The following is a 19,209-nucleotide window of genomic DNA, read 5'->3' as shown; positions in this document are numbered from 1 at the left end:
TTAAAGCACATTCAGGACATTACCACTCAAAAGCACGTCATAGCTTACAGTGATGCCTGCACAGGACAAAATCGTAACATCAATATAGCTTTAGTTTGGTTAAAAATTGTACAGTCATCTGATAACAATGTTGAAACTGTTGATCATAAATTTATGGTATCCGGCCATTCTTTTTTGCCAAATGATCGCGATTTTGGTATGATAGAAACTAAAATTAAAAAATCGAATTATTTATACATACCTGAGCATTATTATAATTTAATAGAAGTATGTAAAAAAAAACCCATTTTTGGTGGTACAAATGGCTCAGAAAAATTTCATTTCGACAAAACAACTAAAAGATTCAACGAATAATAGAAAGAAAAACACCAATGGAGAAGCTGTGTCTTGGCTAAAAATTCAATGGATCAGATTTCTAAAAAATTCTCCATATAAGATGTTTTATAAAACTTCCTTAGATGACAATTCCGAATTCAAAATATTAGACCTCTCACCTAAAATAGGAAGACCTAAAATATACAAAAAAATTGATTTGCCTCCATTGTACACAACTATTAGACCAACAACAAAAGAAAAACATAAAGATATGATGGATTTACTACCCAATATCCCACCAATTTTTCACAAGCACTTTACTTCCCTAAATATGTATTAACAAATAATTTACTTTGTTACAATGAAATGAGTTTGAATAAAATGTTAATTACTAATAAAAATGTTTCCTTGGAATAAGTCATTTATAAAGTCATTCTGTTAATTTTGAAAGTCGACTAAGTCATTTGCAACCTTTCAAAAGCACATATCCAGTTAAAAATGGTTATAAATTTCACAACCATAATAATTTCTTGTTTGTTGGCACTACTTTACTGTCGAAAAATCATTTTCCATAGTGCAAAAATATTTGTTAATCCTTTAAAACGCAAAACTCTAATTATCTCGAAACAAGGAAAATATGACTTAGTCGACTTTCAAAATCAAGGGCTCATATTGTATACAAAGTGGCGGATAAAAAATTTTGAGAAAAAGTCAAGGCGCATCCATTAAAGGTGGTGGCATTAGACCAACAACAATGTTTTGTACGTTTGATTGTCAAAGCAAAGTATTGGTGAGGAATGAATTCGCCTTGTTTCATTCTGGGCTGACAGTAACATGGGCAGGGCGAAAGAGAAAAACCAAATCAGCTGATTTACCGATACCACCTTTAATAGATTCGCCATGGAAAAAGTTAGAAATATTTTTGAAATTTGCTATTTGCTTTAAATTTTCAAATTTCAAAATGACAAAAGAAATTGAGAAATACTTTTACATCAGTCTGAAACTTAGAATATGTTGAAGTTGAAGTTCGCTGATTAAGATACTGAGGTTGAGTTCCCAAAGAAAAAAGCACGAAAAAAAATTTCGATCCCAAATTTTGAAAAAGGCATTAAATCATATTGAATATTAGTAAGTTTGATCTGAGTTTATAAAAATCTTTTGTAGTTATGAAATTACTGCTGTTTCCGCTTAATATTGGAAACCAATTTTATAGCTTTTGTTTTGAGTTGGATTATTAAAAATAAAACTATTATTATTAGTGCCATAAAAGTATGGAAAAATGTACCTCATTCGTTTAGCGAATTGAAAATATAGCAGATTTTTATTTTTCACGTGCACTGATGTCAGATTTGAAATGCAGCTAATTTTATAAGTCTAGTTTCGAGTTTTGATATATTTTTGAGCGCCGAATTGCGATTCTCGGGTCCAAAAGTCTCAAAAATGCATTTTGGGGTGTTTTAACCCAATCTTTTCAAAAGTTTGAAGTGACAGAGACTTCAAACTGTAGCTTGAACCCTACGTTATAATTATATTTATATTCCAGTTTAAAAAAAGAAAATAAAAAAAAAATAAAGGTCTTTGAATAAATGGGTTCAGTGATCACGATCGATGCGCTAAGGTAACAAAAATTATTATTTGGAGATTTTTGCTGTCGCTGATTACAAATCCGATATAAATTATTTTTGTTTTTCCCATATCATCACTCAAAAATGGTCTGATTTATAAAAGGACAAATCCCCTTGATGGAGATGAACCAAGTATTGTAAAGCGTTTTCCAGTAAGAGCGCTTCAACTTTTTTTTTCAAATAAAACACAAACGGTTTGACTTTTTTAACTAATTTTTTTTTTATTATCGAGTTTGAACATATACATTTAAGTATGAAATTCGATTTCTTTTGCATGACCACCGCGTGCACGTTTTACGAAGTCCAATCGTTGAACCCAATTTTCGACCACTTTTTTGCATAAATCGACCGAAATTCCAGCAATTTCGCGTTCAATATTGGCTCTGAGCTCACAAATCGTCGCCGGCTTGTTACTGTAGACCAATGACTTCACATAACCCCAAAGAAAAAAGTCTAGAGGCGTCAAATCACACGAGCGCTGCGGCCATTCGACCGGTCCATTTCTGGAAATAATGCGCTCATCGAACTTACTCTTCAACAAATCAGTTGTAGCGTGTGCTGTGTGGCTTGTGGCCCCGTCCTGTTGAGACCACATGTCGTCTAAGTCCATACCATTCAATTGCGGCCAAAAATAATCGTTTATCATGTCGCGGTATCGATTTCCATTCACAGTAACGTGGCGATCGTTCTCGTCAACGAAAAAATATGGGCCAATTACGCCGCCGGCATGTAAACCGCACCAAACAGTGATTTTTTCGGGATGCAACGGTGCCTCATGAATCACGTGTGGATTGCTTTCTGCCCAGTAACGCATATTTTGCTTGTTGACAAAGCCATTGAGCCAAAAGTGAGCTTCAACACTGAAGATGATTTTTTGGAATTATTTGGATTTAAAGTAGCAGCAACAGAACGATTATTTTCATAAAAAATTTGCACGATTTGCAATCGTTGCTCAAGTGTGTAGCGTTCCATGATGAAATGTATGCTAATGAAGTTTACAAATGACAAGCGAAAAATAAAAAATATTGCGTCGTTCGCCCTCCCTATCGGAAAAAAGTTGAAGCGCACCTATTGAAAAACGCTATATTCGTACTCACCTATTTTGAAGGCTCCATTCGATCAGTCCAATTTTTGACTACTTTTCTAAATAAATCTGAATAGAAAATCTAAATGAGCTCAATCACCAGAAATGCGACGCTGCTGAACATTTGGCTTCAATTCTTGCTCGAGCTGTATTTTATAGGCACGTAAGCCAAGATCCTTACGTAAAATTATCCACGTAGTCGAAGGAAGGCGAGGAAACGCCAAAGGACAACGAGGCGTCTTCTTCAACGCTATGAACAGATTTCTTTTTTTTTTCAAAGTAAATTTCCACAATTCGTAAGCTTTGTTCTGGCGTTAAATTCTAACGATTCATGATGACTTTACAAAACTTACTGATCAGAAATGTCAACAAAGCCTGCCATTTTCAGCTGCCGATAGTTCTTATGCAGCTAAAAAACACCGCATGAAAATCTTAAAAATATGTGGAAAAAAGAGACGTTGGGGGGGTTATAGGAAATAACTTTTTCTCAGACAGCAAATTTATTATTATGACTCTTTTATCCTCTGAATGCAATTTAAAGAAAATTCAGATACACTGGACTTTGAGGTTCTTCAGCAAAACTGGCCAACGCGTTATGCTCTTTCAGCAATACTACGCCGTTGCTGCTGTGTAGGAAATAAAAAATTCCAAAATTGTGTAATCAAATAAAAGAAAGTCAGTTTTTTTGCTTCCAATAAATTTTTAGTTTTATTTAATTTTTGGTATTTAGTTTGTGTTTTAGTTTTTATTTGTTTGTGTTCTAAGTATTTTATTGTTTTCGTTTATTTATTATTTCTTCAGTTTTCAATTGTGATTTTCATGCATTTGCTTGCTGCTTTCATTACATTTCGTCTTTGCATGTCAAAGCTTCTTTTTTTCAAAGCCGTTTTTGTTGGTTGGCTGAGATCACTTCAGCAGCGCTTACCTCCTCTTTACAGCACTTGACTTTTGTTTTAATGTTTTCTTTTGGTTTTCGCTTCACAATTTCTTAAATTTCGCATAGCTAAATAACATGAATTTTGATTTGGGCTTCTTTCCTAGCTGGATAATTAACTTCGTCATTCCCCTACTTTTTGTTGAAAAAGTTTTATTTTTCAATATACTCTTGCTGCAAGGTTGTTATTGTTGCAGCTTAATTTTTTCGTGTTTTCAATAAACATAAACACTACTCTTACATAATCCATACATACATATATATAAGTATTGTGCTGCCTTTCGGGACTTATTGAGTTCGTATATTTCTAGGTTAGGTTTTCAAGACCATTTGAAGGATGAATGTTTGTAAGTTTTCGTTTACTTTTTTATTGAAATTTGTTAGTTGTGGCTTGTAATTTTTATTTATTTAATCAATTCAAGTTTTTGTTTTTTAAAAAAAATTTTTGTTGCAAAAATTAGGTTATGCCAATTGTTTCTCACCGACTTTTTTAACGAATAACTTAAATTTTATTATTTTTTGTTATAATTTTTGCTATTCTCAACTGATTGCTGCAACTTTTTGTTGAAAATGTAATCGTTGTTTCCTTTTTTAATTATGTTTACAGTCTCAACTTCGTTTATTCCTTGTCTACACTTAAAACAAAAATTACATATAAAGGGGTAAGGTAAAATCCAATTAATTTTAGGTGTAGGTATTTTCATGTTATCATATTTGTTACCATATTTGTTGGTTTTCTTATAAATTTCTGCTGCATTTTTTATTATTATTTTATTTTTGCAAAATATTCATTTCCAATTCCCCGCTTTTGCGTGCAGCTTTTCATTTTACTTTTACCTTCATATTTCTCCATTATTTATTTATTATTATATTTTCATTTTGTTGCTTATGAACAGAAATAAAATTATTTTTGTATTTTGTGCTGTTTTTTGCAAGAGATAATTTTTATTTTGTTTTTGTTGCTCTCAGTTTATTTCTATTTGCTCACAGTACAGTTCTTTGCTTCCATTATTGTTGTTTAATTTTTATTATTATCCTTTTAGCCCTACTTATATTTACGTGTATATGTATGTGTATAAACACAGTTTTCTTACATTTTTTATAGTTTTTACGTTTTTTTAATAGCTTCACTAAATTGGTTTGAATTTTAATAATATTTTTGATTTGAGTTGTGTGAGTTGAGATGTTTTTGGTGGTAATGGCAATTTATTTATTTTATATGTTTTGTATTGTTTGAAAACAGGACTCTGCGGTATTTCCCATAGGCAAAGGAGTAACTACACAAAGATGTAATTTTTCAATTTAATGGATGAAAGCTGGAAAATGAATATAATTTGTAGTATCTGCTAGAGTTTTTTACAAAAAAAAAAAAATGATCAGAAAAATGGAAATATACGGTTTTCCAAACAGAGGTGTTATTTTGATATTCAAGGAAAAATGCTATTTTTTAATATAAATTATCGGATGTTTATTTCATTATAAAGAGGAAGGTATGCCTTTAGTAGTGGAAAATGACATCAGGCGAATGTCCACCACGACCTCGCTTTCAGGACAATATCCCTTTCATCAAATGTTCCATAACCGAATTGCAAAGTGACTGCCCTATGTCCTCGATAGCCTCACGAACTCCATCTTTGAGGTCTTGAATTGCCCCTGGGTTGTTGGCGTAGACCTTCTCTTTCACGTGGCCCCAATGAAAAAAGTCACAAGGTGTTAAATCACAAGATCTCGGTGGCCAATTGCGATCACCTCTTCGAGAGATAACACGGTCCGGAAACTTTTACCGTAAAAGATCAATGGTTTCGTTGCTTGTGTGGTACGTAGCGCCGTCTTATTGAAAATAAACGTTGTCCAGATCAATGCCATCCAATTTCGGCCATAAAAAATCGTTAATCATCTCTCGATAGTGCAATCCAAGTCGGCTCTACGTAACCGGAACGGCGCGGATTTGTATCCGGTCAAGGACTGTCACTTCAGCAGCAATCTCCGTATATGCATATATACATATATAATTGGCGCGTACACCCTTTTTGGGTGTTTGGCCGAGCTCCTCCTCCTATTTGTGGTGTGCGTCTTGATATTGTTTCACAAATGGGGTCCCTCCTATAGTTTCAAGCCGACTCCCAACGACAGATATTTTTATGAGGAGCGTTTTCATGGCAGAAATACACTCGAAGGTTTGCCATTGGCTGTCGAGGTGCGACCGCTATTAGAAAAATGTTTTTATTAATTTTGGTTTCACCGAGATTTGAACCAACGTTCTCTCTGTGAATTCCGAATGGTAATCACGCACCAACCCATTCGGCTATGGCGGCCGCCCCGTATATGTATAGGGAATGTTTATGCTGGTATAACAACAACAACAACAATGCCGCAATGACGTCGTCGTGCTCAACTTGCTGGGATTTGCGTTTCGACTACGTGGAAAATTTCACGTGGATGATCTTGGCGTGCGTGCCTATAAAATGCAGCTCCTGCAAGAATTGAAGCTAAATGACCAGCGTTTGTGTCAGATTTTTGCTGACTGAGCTCATATGGATTTATTATTCAGATTTATTAGAGAAAGTAGTCAAAAATTGTACTGACCGAATGGACAATGAAATTCGTAGCCGCGGCGGACATATGCTGGATGTCATATTCAAGAAATGTATGCCATGAAATTATCCACTAGGTTATAATAAAAAAATTTATTCCAATAATATTTTTGGTCTGTAGTGTCATTGGAGTTTATCAAGCTCCTAAATAACACCCGATATTTATTTTGTTCCTGATATTATATTTTTGATAAGCACAAATTTATCAAAAACAAAAAAAAAAAAAAAATACTTAAGCCGAAATGAAAAGAAGGTGGAGAAATAGCTTGTGGTTAATTTTTTTTGGGGATAATTTTTTTTAGGACAAACAAATTATTCAAGGAAAAGTGGGTGTAGCGTAGTACACATAACAGAAGTGAAACTTTCAAGGCAGACAAAGAAAGAGGGAAAGACCTGAGAGAGAATGAGAGAGAGAGAGAGAGAGAGTAAGAATATACAATATATCTAAATTTATAAATAAATTCACAACATTTGCAGAGAATACTAATGGACGCAGCGATTCCATGACCGCAGCAACGGCACAAATTACCGCAAAGCAATACCAATAAATTCGACGCCGAAATGGGTAGCACTTTATAGTACGCACTCGCACTAGCCAGGAAACGGAAATAGTCAAAAAGTAGGCTCCAAAAAAACAACGCCAAAAAAAAGTGGGACCAAAACATGCCCCAAACAGTAGGCACCAAGAAAATATAAAGCCAAAACGTAGGCACCAAAATATATTTCCTACAAGTTCGCACCAACAAACAAGCGCCAAAAAGCAGGCACAAGTAAAAACTTAGCAAAAATAGCCTAAAGTGTATCTAAGATATATATAAGGTATAGCTCTCTCTCTCTCTCCTTTTCCTCTAGGTTATATCGTTTTTCTCTCTCGCGGAACGAAAATGCCCAAAACGTTGCATGGCCTTGAATTTTTACTCTCCATTCTCGCTCGCCCATCGACGGCTATGAAGTTTCACTTCAAAAAACTTATTTAAAAAAAAGTTAAAAAGTAGATGAAACGAGAGTTAATGAGTTCGGACTTAGTTATTTTGAAAGTAAACATTAGCAGAAACGGAAATTTCAAACAAAAATTTAAGGAAGAGCGGGGTTGACGGTTAAAATTTTAACACAGAGAACATTTTTTTTAAGAAAAAACAACTTCAACTAAAATTTTATATTTGAAAACGAACTATTTCAACTTAGCTTTATTTTTACTGAGTGTCCCTTTAGCCTACAGCTGCTCGTTTTTACATATATTTGAAGTTAGTAAATGGGTTACAATTCTTAGTATTTCTTTCCATCTCTGTTTCTCTTGCAAATGCCAGAAAATTGACGGTTTATTTGTTGTATACTTCCTTCGATTTAATTTATTTTATTTTATTTTTTATAGCTTTGTTTTCATTTGCTTCCTCAAGTGGCGCGCCATCTTGCGGCGCTCCTGCCATTTTGACATTCTCCGGTCATTTTATTTAGTTTTGTTCCACAGTACTATAAATCATACAGCATTTATTACACTATTTAGTAAATATAGACCTTTTTTTTATTTTTTTACTTTTTTAGACTTTTTATTTTTAGATTTTGATATGGACGAGATTGTGCATTCCAGAGTGACAGTTATTTTTTGTGAAAATAAAATAGCGATTTTTGCGCATACCCAAAAGCGTTGAATAGCTGTCGCCATTCACAGTTGTTGTCATAAGAGCGCGTGTAAAGCGCCTTGCTACTGTTCGAAAGAGTTTTTTTTTAACTCTACAATGAAAGTATGCAAAATAAATACGGATTTTAAATAAGACGAACGTTTTTCGGTTTTCGTCAACTTTTTTTAAGAGCAAAGCCAGAGCTGGCCTTAGTTGACAGCCACTTTGCGGCAACTTCATTTTGTAAGCTCAATACTTTTTTTTAAGCGCATTTCTAAAATCTGCCTTGAGTCAACTGCAAGTAGTGAAATAAAATTGAAAAAAAAGGTGTTAAGTTTTTTAAATTCTACGCAAAATTGTTTTACTCTGTCACCACTTATTTTGCTTTAACTGTTTTCGTTGATTAGCCTTTCATAAATTGTTTCATAATTTCCTCAGTTTTTTCATTAATTTTCATGTATGCATGTATGTATGTATGCGTGTATAGTAAATATGAATATATATGCTTTATGTTTATACGTACGTATGTATATTGCAATAAATATTTATTATATTTATGTATGACACCTACTGCATGCTACGGACACTGAGAGAGTGAGAAATTTGTTAATTTTGTTAATTTGTTTTTATTGTTGCTTAAAAAGTTAAAAATTTGCATTCAGTATTGTTTGGTTTACTTACTTACTTACTTACTTACTTAGTTCTTTTCACATTTCAAATCTACCTAAACTTTTGCATGTATGTATATGTATAGGTATGTATGTATATATAATAATTTGTTCGTGTTGTATTTCCTTGTTTCTTTGCTTAATTTTTATTTTACTCGTACTTTGTCTTCCTTAACAAACCACCTAATTTATGTTTATTACTTTAGTTATATATATATTTTTGTTGTTTTCGTCTTTTGTTTTTTTAATATTCTAACGTTATAATTTGTAGTTTGCATTTTAGCTGAGTACTTCATTTTTGTTTTTGGTTTTTTGTTTTTTGGTTTTTAGAAAAAGGCAAAAATTGACGGGAGCTTTCACTTCCGCATGAAATTATTTACATAAATACATTTAATTAACACGATTTCATACATATCTACATTTAGTAATATCTAAGTAATATTGTAATTTTCATGCTTTACGTTCAGTACGCTTAGTCTCGTTTGTAGGTGTTACCAGAGTACATTTATTTGGTTTAAATAATTTTTTATCGAATATCATTTCGTTTGTCGCATGGAATTTCGTTGAGTGATGACGAACCCAATGCCAGCGGGCGCGCTTTTCGGATGAGAGCAGCCGCACAAGTAGGAAATATGCGAAATGTATGAAAGCTGCATAAGCTTTTTATGAAGCTATTGCGCACTCACATTCCTTAAGGTTTGTGGTGTGAAAGCTTGATGAAAGTTTATCTGAAAAGTACAATAGTTTATTTGCTGTTTTAAGCTCTTTTTTGAAGGAAGTTGTGCCTACTCAGATTCCTTACGCTTTGTGGTGTGAAAGCTTGATGAAAGTTGATCTAAAAAGTAGCTTATATACTGATTTAAGTTCAGTTTTTGAAAACGCATTAAAGTGGCCTTGGAGGTGGAAATATTTTTAAATAGCATATACCAAGCCATGAAAGCTGAATGAAAGCTTATTTCAAAAGTAGCTTATTGCTGATTTAAACTCTTTTTTTGAAATGAAAGGGTCTTGGAAATAGAAACATTTTATAATCGTTGCGCACGCAAAGTGCTTAAGCTTTGTGGTGTGAAAGCTTAACGAGAGTTTTTTCTGGAAAGTTTATCCAGTATCTGATTTAAGCTCTTCTTTGAAAACGCAATGAAAGGGCCCTGGGAGCGTAGGAATAGTTTAAAATTGCAAATGCCACATCCTTTGTTAGTCGTTTGGCCAGCTTATTTCGCAATTATTGGCATGCGTCTTGGCAGCTGGGTTTAGGTGAGTAACTTCTCGAACGCTCCCTACAAGACGCATATTTGTATGCATCCTGAAAATTTGTAATGCTCACTGAAAGTTCCTTTTATAAGTTTGTTTTTTATTATTCACTCAATTATTACTTTGCTATTATTGTTTTTGTATATTTTTATTTTTAGAAAATGCATAATGGCACAATTGTTTGTTTGCTTCATTTGCTTCCAATTACTCAGCTGTTTATTTACCTCTGTTTTATATTAACCAATTTTTTGACTACCCTACCTCTGTTTATGCACTTAGTTGGTTTCTAATTTAAAATTGTTTTCTCCTCCTAACTTTAAATTTTACTTACATAATTACTAAGCCTTTGCTTGGATTATTATCGATAAATATTTTCAACGTACACGCAGATTAAATTTAAAATTCTAAAGACACACCGAGAAATGTTTGTTGAACTTGCTGGTTATTCTTGTTTTTGTTTTTTATATATTTTTGTATTTGTAATATTTATTACGCATTAATATTATAATTTTATTATACTTTTATGCTCATTTATTTCGATTATCTAACAATACTACCTAACTAAGAATTTATTTAGTAAACCTACTCATATGTGTGTGCGTAGGTGTTAGCGTTTATAGTCACTTATCGCGACACGCAAAAAAAAAAATAAAATAAAATAAATAAATAAAAAAGAAATAAAAATAATAAATAATACAACTAAAAAATAAAAAAACAAAAACAAAAAAAAAAAATAAAAATAAAAAGAAATAAAGAACAAATTAAAAAAAAATCAAAAAAGTACAAAAAATGTAATTTATATACAATAATAAATAAATTTTTAAATTAAAACTCAGATTCACGAAAAAAACCAGCTGAAAAGCTATAAAATTGCATCCGATAAACGAAAAAAACCTTTTCGAATTTCAAAATTTTTGTAAAAATCTTAGAAAACCCCTAAACTTGTACAAAAAAAAACGCAAAGCAAAGTAACTCGTACCTCATTTTCAACTCTGTGTGCATAGTTCAACATAGTTTTGTCCTAAGTCTTCACCTACAGCTGGTTGTAATGGCAGATTTGTTGTTTTTTCATTCGAAAAGCACACTACACACTTACATATATATGTGTATAATAGATAACATCAAAAATTATTTGCGAACACTTATGGAAATTCGACTTGCCAACTTGTCGACTTGTCGAATTAACAGAATCTACTATAAGTGGCCTTTTTCAGTGTATGGACAGAGCTTGCCTGAAGCCTTAGTTGGGTTCAGAGCTTGTAGCGAATTTCTTCTACTGAGCTCTTACGATAAACGTGGCAGCTTGCAAATGGCCGTGGTAATAAGAGCTTTGATAACAAAAATGCTCTGGTGGCAGCTTGCGCGTCTCGAAAGTAAGAGAACTTAGCTTTTCCAAATTTTTTTTTGGCATGAAAACCTGAACATCAGATTGTGAACTTTATTTATTGTAGATCCACTAATTATTTATTTTCCTTACCATAAATAGGCGTAGTTCGTTTAGTGAAATACAAATTTAATTAATTATTTATGTACACCCAAGCTTTTATTTGCAGATTAAGGGCAGTGCGGCTCAATATCGACCGAGAATTAATATTTATTGAATATTGAATATTTAATTATTATTTAACCTTTACGGTTTAGTTGAATGAACTTTTGTACTTATCTCAATTGTCTTTACGTAATATCAACAAACGACTTCAAAAAGTTGTCCCGTTTAAATATTTTCATATCGCATTATTCAGGTTGCTTATATTATATTTATTACAATAGGTTGCCATTGCATAAATTGGAAAGGAAAGAATTTCGAAAGTGGGTGTGAGTGCGGATAAAACAAAAGTTAAAAGAATTATGCAAAAAAAAAAAATGCAATGGAATGGAATATGGATGACTAGATATGACTGGATAAGAAAATGGTACAGCGCCTACTTAAGATGGGTGCTTAATTGTACCCTCAACAGTCGTTTCCGACCAAAATCTGTATTTTTGTAGAACACCCCGTACATGTATGGGAAATATTTACGCTGCTACAACAACAGCATGGGTACCTACACAAAGTTTATGCGTCTGTTCATTTCACGAAGTCATTTCAGGTGTGCAGTTAAAAACTGTAGCATACATATAGGCTCTTCGCCTGTTTCAAGAAAGCATGAAAAAGTTTCGAATTCATGGTCAACATTCGTGCATAATTAAGTTTATGTATTCAATTAATTCATACTACGACATGTACGAAGAGCCTAAATGTATGTTATAGTTTTTAGCTGCATTTCACGAAAGGACTTTGCTAAATGGAGAAACGAATAATATATACGCAATACATATATATTTATATATAAAACACCTTTAAATCGTACAGCGCCTAAAAGTATGCTAGCTTCAAAAGAGTTATGCCATATTCCTGATCTCAAATTACCAAGTTTTTTAGTCGATCCAGTGCTTAATATTTGAGCCTTTCAAAACATATAAAAAACACCTTGGAATTGTACAGCGCCTAAAAGTATGCTAGCTTGCAATGAATTTGCCATGTTCCTGATCTCAAATTCTCAAATTTTTTCGTCGCTCAAGTTTTGAATATTTGAGCCTTTCAACATTATAAAAAGTACCGTTAAATGTCACAGCGCCTAAAAGTATGCTAGCTTGCAATGAATTTGCCATGTTCCTGATCTCAAATTCTCAAATTTTTTCGTCGCTCAAGTTTTGAATATTTGAGCCTTTCAACATTATAAAAAGTACCGTTAAATGTCACAGCGCCTAAAAGTATGCTAGCTTGCAATTAATTTGCTATATTCCTGATCTCAAATTCTCAAATTTTTTCGTCGCTCAAGTTTTGAATATTTGAGTCTTTCAACATTATAAAAAGTACCGTTATATGTCACAGCGCCTAAAAGTAAGCTAGCTTGCAATGAATTTGCTATATTCCTGATCTCAAATTCTCAAATTTTTTTCTTGCTCAAGTTTTGAATATTTGAGCATTTCAACATTATAAAAAGGTACCGTTAAATGGCACAGCGCCTAAAAGTATGCTGGCTCAAAAATGATGATGCTATTTATATTCAAATTGCCAAATGTTTGTTTTTTTAATTATGACTGCTCACTCAAAATATAGCATTGAGGATTAGTCCAAGTCTGTTAAATGCAGTCTAATAAATGTCGCATCAAATTTATTTGCGTAAAAACACCAGTACGGCATAAGCTTGTTGTGAAATTTTAAATTGAATTGAATTTTAATTTGAATACTAACTTGAGCCGGGTGAGTAAGATACTTGGACATAAATGCCTACTTAGTGTTCTTCAAAATTCTTCCAGTTCTTTGGAAATTAAAATATATTAAATAATTTTTTTTTTATTTAATTTAAAATAATTTTTTTTTATTTAAATTTAAATTTGTTTTATTTTTTTTCACAAACGCTCTAATAACTGCAAACTAAGAATGTGCCGCATACTTTCAGGCAGCGCAACGAGCGGCAGTTTTTCAGTGCTCGTTCAATTAGGCTTTTCAGTCAAATTAAGCTTAGTCCTTTCGCATCATTCAACGGAATAGTCAGCGATCAAAAACTTTCTCTTATCACCAAGAATGGAATAATCAGGAATAAATTAGTTAAGGCATAAAAAAAAACAGTAAGTAAAACAGTAAAAGTCTTGCCAATGCAAGATATTATGGATGCTGGTATTTTGAGTGCATCGCGCATATCGAGCGATGATGCAAAAGTGTTAAACGCAGTTTAAAAAATTCACCACAGTTAGTGGTATTTCAAAACCGGCGCTTAGCATCGCAAATTCAGTGTTTTCGATTGCACGCTGAAAAACTGGCTTCAAACACTTTATTGCGCGCAACTTTTCTCTTTTCCAGCCAACTCCAAATTACCTTTTTGTTAGCTTGCTACTGTTCGCTGCTCTTCTTTCATTGTGTTTTGAAGCATCTAACGAAAATAGGCCCCGTTTTTCTATTATGCCATCTTCATCCTCTCTTTAAACATCTCTTAGTTTATGCCTATTATTTCTTCAAACTAGGCGCGCAAACGCAAATTTCCAAATAAAAGAAAATACGAAGCTGTTTGTGCTTGAAACTGCCGATGATGTGTCGAAAATAAAGCGGAAAACTAGCGAAAGATGAGCGTGGGTCAAATCATATGTAAGTAGATGTATGAATGTGAATGGTAGCGTTCAAGAAAATAATAAAGAAAAAACACAAAGTGATTTTTTTGCAACATATTAAGTTTTTTGTTTTTATTAAATTTTTTTGTGGTGTAATTTGGTTTTGTATTTTTTGTTTATTTTTTTGTTTGTTTTTGTATTTTCACAAATATTTTTATAATAATTTTATTTGCCATTGTAATGAAATTAGTTGTTGAAGCCTAATTTTGCGTTGTGCACTGATTTGATGTTTTTATTTTTATATTCTTTCCACATACACAACAACAGTGAAAATTTTCAAAATGCTTTAATAATAATTACATTAATAATTGCATATAATAACTAAGTTAAATTGTTAATAGTAATTAATTGAATTGGAAAATGCCTACATAATCACGCGCACGCGCACTCGCATACAAATACAAATACAATCGATTAATTTCTCATATTTCAATATAAAACAAATAACTAATAAATACATACAAATACAATACTATTTATGTAGTAAGTAAGTATTAAGGTGAAAAATCTTTAACGCTAAGTGTGAGAGAAACATTCAATAATTTGTGTTTTGTTTTGCATTTTTAGATTTTTTATCTTTTAATTTATATTTTAAATTTGTGTAATTATTATATTTGTATAATTTATTTGTTTTTAGTGTTTTTGCTCTTTTTATCTGTATATATATATATGCATTATATTTTAGTCAAATATATAAGTATGTGTGTGATTATTATGTGAGAGCGTGGTAGGAAGTAGAGTTGAGGAGTTGAGAGAGTGATTTTTTTATCTCATACAATTTTATTTTGCAATCATTGCCGTGTATGTGTATGTGCAATGCGCTTTAACAGCACAGCGGCACTCGTGTGAAGACTGGCTGGAGGGTGGAGTTGAAAGAATTGTTGGCGTTATGCGGATGATTTTCGTGTAGTGGAGGGAGAAGCGCAAAAATGCATTAGAAAGTAAAGTGAGTAAATAAGCGAATTTACAGATTTTTCGCTCTTCACATTTCTTGCCAGCAGCACTCACCGCCTGCAGGCTGCGGATGCGAGGCCAAACGGCAAACGAAGCTAATTTTCGCTAGAACTGGCGCTGGTTAGACAGGTTACTGTTTATTTCAAGTTTGCTATAACCTTTTGTGTTGCTCAGCTTTTAGTGAAAATCATAAATGCCGCAAAGCAGTGAGTGCCGCTCTATTATTTTCATTTCCTTCTCTTGTTGACAATGGAATTTTTAATTATTTATAGTATTTTTTGCTGAATTTTTTGAAGCACAATTAGCGGCATGCATTTTATTTGCCTTTAGCGCCTTCCAGCTGTTGTCTTCAGCCAGCTAATCCATTTCAGCGCAACAATTCAAACAAAACGTACAAGAACCTGGCTTCCTACTAGGCTAAATGTTTTTGTTTTGAGTTTTTTGTATTTTCAAGTTTATTTTCACTTGCCTGTTTACTCATAACCTATGCAAGTAAGTATTTATTTATATATCATATGTATGTATGTATGTATGCATTAATTTTTCGTTCTTTGCAATTTCATATTCTAAGCTGTTTAATAAATTAATTTGAATAATTGTTATTCAATCACATGGTGGGATAATCGTTAAATATTTTTTTTAACAATTTCTATAAGTTAATGGCTATATTTTTACATACATATACGATTTTTTTTGCATACTTCTAAGCTAAATGATAGAAAATTTGTTACTTCTACAACGTTTTGGATTTTTCAATTTTTACACTATTTCAAAGAAAATGTTTGTTGCTGCTATTGCGCTTATTATTGTTGCTGCTGTCTGCTGTTTGTTGTTTGTTGTGGTAGTAGTGATTACTTGCTATTGTATTACATACATATTTGCTATAGTATTAAGCATAATTGAGTTTTGATTTTCGGTTATTTTTGTTGTTGCTGTTGTGGGTAGTTTTATAATTATGATTCTCTTTGTTCACCATTTATTTGCTTATTTTTCATAGTTTTCGATAATAAAGTGGCCATTTAAAGCATTTAATTCTATTAGGCTATTGTTTTTGTAGTTGCTTTGCGTACACAAGTATGTATTCTTTGCTACTAGTTATTGTTGTTGTTGTGGTTGAATTTACGATAACAGTAATTAGCGAATGTGGACATGTAAAATGAAGATTTCTCTACGTTTTTGCTGGCTTTTTTGCCTTTTTCGGATTATTTTTTGCGGTGAACTTTTGTTTTTGTGGACTGGTTATTTCTTAAATTGCGCTTTATAATTGTTTTCGTTTGGTTTTTCGAAACTTTAAAAAACACACATATAATATGTATATATAGACATAGATAAGTTCAGAATATTGTAAAATACTACAACTACTGCTTTTTCAGCCATTTACTGTTATAATTTAAATGTGCTGCTTTTGGATTTTAGGTAAATATTTATCATTGTTTTTTATTACTTTAATTTTTACTTTTATTTTTACAATTGATTTCATCTGCCTATATAAATTAATTTCTTAGTAGTTTTCTTAAATCTTTTCACATTTCAACGCTTTGCTGCGTTGAATGCTTTTTTGTTGTTTTTCGCTTAATGTTTTACAAAATACTTTGAGGAGCACTGGACGTGATAGTTTTTATATTTTTGTTTTTATGTTTTTTTTTTTTGAATATTTAAACCTATTTTTACTTAATTATTATTAATTTTTTGTAATTCTAAAAATGCGTAAAATGAGAATTGATTTTTTGCTTGCATTTTAATTAAATTAGAAGATTTGTTTTACATTAAAGTGTTTTATTTTTTGCTTTTGCTTAAATTACTTATCGTTAAACAGTGCGCAATACTGCAAATTATTTGAAACGTGTAATTAAAGCAACCATTCAAAGCATCAAAAACACACTGAAAGCGGCTTTTTGCATTAGTTTTAACCTTAGCTGATTTACGCTATTATTTTTCTTTAATTACAATAGTTTATTCATTTATTGCAACACATAAAGCTTTAACAATTGAAAGAAAAAACTAAATTATGAATTATGTTTGAGAAGATCTGCCGTGGCCAAAAATCATTTACTTGGATTTTTTCTTCAATTAATTATACAAATTACGCATAACCCACTGAAAGCTTATAAAATTTTGTTTTTTGTCAAAAATGTTACTTTTATTAATTCAATTTTGTAAAATCGCAAAATAAGTTTTGCATCGCTGCACGCAGCTTGCAGCTTTCGCCTTGCAGCGCTTCGCAGCTTTCACGTGCTTTCGGCAAAAGCTGCGTCTGTTTTCCTTTCAGTTGAATGCAGAATTTTCCCTAACAATGCAAAGTAAAAAGTGTTAAGAAAGAGTAGAAAGTAAGAATTATTGCAGTGTTTTGTTTTTCATAAATAATTTTTTGTTTACCTCAGTTACTAGGCCTAATTTACATTTGCATCAATTAATAAATAGATCACATTCATGGTTCTATTTTTCGCTTTTCTTTACTTAATTCACATTAAATTTTAGTTTGCATACTCCCATATGCGCGTGTGCGAGCTGTAAACAATAGATGTGTGTGTATTTGTGTGTGTGTGTTTGAAGGTATGCATTCTTTACGGTATGTTACGTTACGTTCGAAGAGCTTTAAAATTTGTTTCCATATTCTTCTTATTTTCCCTAAGCTGTGCTAAATGCTTGCGTTTACAGAACTTAAGAAAAAAGATTAGTTATTCTACACTTAAACGCTTAACAAATAAAACCTAAACATTAATATTTGAAATATACCTGGATTTATTTCAAATTGGAGATCCTTTGCAAACAAATTGTCAAATTATAAAAATAATAATTACCTATTTAATCATAGCCTTTAGCTACATGAATATGTATTTCTTTTCAAATATTTATGGTGAGAAGTTTTTAAGGGTCAAGTTTTTTGGAAAGTCAAACCAAAGTTGTGCAGAAGCGGCAAGCGCACAAAATCTAGCCTATGAGCTCGTGAAAGTTTAAGAGTACATCAGGAATAAAGTTTTGAAGGCTTTATATTTTAAAATGATTATATGTTTGAGCGGTACGTTTCTAAGCGGAAGCGCTTAGAAAAAGCAAACGAGCTTTTGATTGAAAGCTCTAGATTTTTAAACTATCATATTTTGAAGCGCTGAACTTTTGAATGAAAACTCTATGTTTTGCAGCAGTGAGCTTTTAAGTGAAAGCTTTAAATTTTCAGTTCGCCATATTGTGTGTTGGTTGAGCTTTCGAGTGAAAGCTTTAGATCATGATATCGTACCCTAAACAAAAGGGTCACAACTCAAAATTTTCCACACTCGAGCTTGACTTGTTTACAGTAGCACAGAAAACAAACTATGTGACATATCACGCTGAAATTTGCCATGTAAGCTTATAACAGTCCTACCAAAAAACAAAAAAAATTATTTTTGCCATATGTCATCCGCGGACCGTTTTATTGATAACGTCCCGTTCATATTTGAGCAGAAGGTACATTTTGAGTTGTGACCCTTTTGTATTTAGGGTGCGATATGATCATATTTGAAGTTTTGAAGGAAGGCTTTGCACTTTTGAAATACACATTTTGAATATAGTCACATTGTGTAGTGGTCGAGCTTATGAGTGAAAGCTTTGGATCATGAAATTAACATATTTGAAGTTCTGATAAAAAGTTTTACGTTGTAGAAATATTCATTATGAAGTTGTGCGCTATCCAGCGCGTTACCCGATCGACATTTAATTTTTAAGCTGCAGCTTACACTTGAAAAAATGCTTCATTTAAATTTTATATTTTAAGCGCATACATTTAATAACTCGAAACATGATTTTGAAATCATCAAAGCTTAAAAATTCAGCTAAACCGGTACAGAAATTTGAATGTTTTGCGCATTCGAAATTTTTCGCGTGCTGCTATGGTTTGACTGCCTTTCATTTGTTTTTCATTTAAATTGCCTTTTGAGGCACAAAATGTTTAAAGAAAAGTGCGTTCGACATTAATGGCCTAAATTTTGAAGTTCATAGCAATGAAGTGAGTCAATACTGTCATCGGTAAAAACCAA

Source organism: Anastrepha ludens, chromosome 4, assembly GCF_028408465.1.
Source record: "Anastrepha ludens isolate Willacy chromosome 4, idAnaLude1.1, whole genome shotgun sequence".
Classification (NCBI taxonomy): domain Eukaryota; kingdom Metazoa; phylum Arthropoda; class Insecta; order Diptera; family Tephritidae; genus Anastrepha; species Anastrepha ludens.
The sequence above is the reverse complement of the archived record's forward strand: the minus strand, read 5'-3'. Positions refer to the sequence as shown.